Genomic DNA, 489 nt, shown 5'->3' with positions numbered 1-489 from the left:
CTTAAGATGCTGCTGCTCTGGCTCTGGGGTTTCCAGGCGTTTCCAGGAGGGGCCAGTCCCGAGGTTGAGGCTGATGGCTCTCAGTGGCGACCTCCTTTGGAACCGTCTGCACAGTGAGCCCAGGGGACCCGTCTCCAGATGGCCCTCAGCAGACCGGGGCACCACCCTCTCTAGATGTTCCTCCTTTAGGAATGATTGTCTGCGCATGGAGGCAGTCATGCCCTGCCACTGAGACACCATGTGCTTGGTCCAGTCTCCTCTGCCCGCTAGATTCTCCCTACCTGATACCCGCTCTTTGCCCACCACAGCAGATTTGAAACCAGCACCCTACAGGAAACAGGCCGTGTCCAGCCACCAAGCCATCAGGATGTCCGTGCCACCCACCCCATGAACTTCCAGAGGAGGCACTCGGCTCATCAGCATCCTCAGGCCACTGCTAACAAGGACTTGACTAACAGGGGATCCAGAAGCCTTCTATTTCAGCCATAT

General features: G+C 57.7%; 1 pseudogene; it reads right to left on the bottom strand.

Moving 5' to 3' along the window:
- Positions 1-240, bottom strand: part of LOC102916529 (protein PIMREG pseudogene) — a 676-nt pseudogene extending 436 nt beyond the window's left edge.
- Between the last annotated feature and the right edge of the window lie 249 nt (positions 241-489).

Source organism: Peromyscus maniculatus, chromosome 15 (genome assembly GCF_049852395.1).
Source record: "Peromyscus maniculatus bairdii isolate BWxNUB_F1_BW_parent chromosome 15, HU_Pman_BW_mat_3.1, whole genome shotgun sequence".
Classification (NCBI taxonomy): Eukaryota; Metazoa; Chordata; class Mammalia; order Rodentia; family Cricetidae; genus Peromyscus; species Peromyscus maniculatus.
This window is presented reverse-complemented; position numbering and strand designations above follow the sequence as displayed.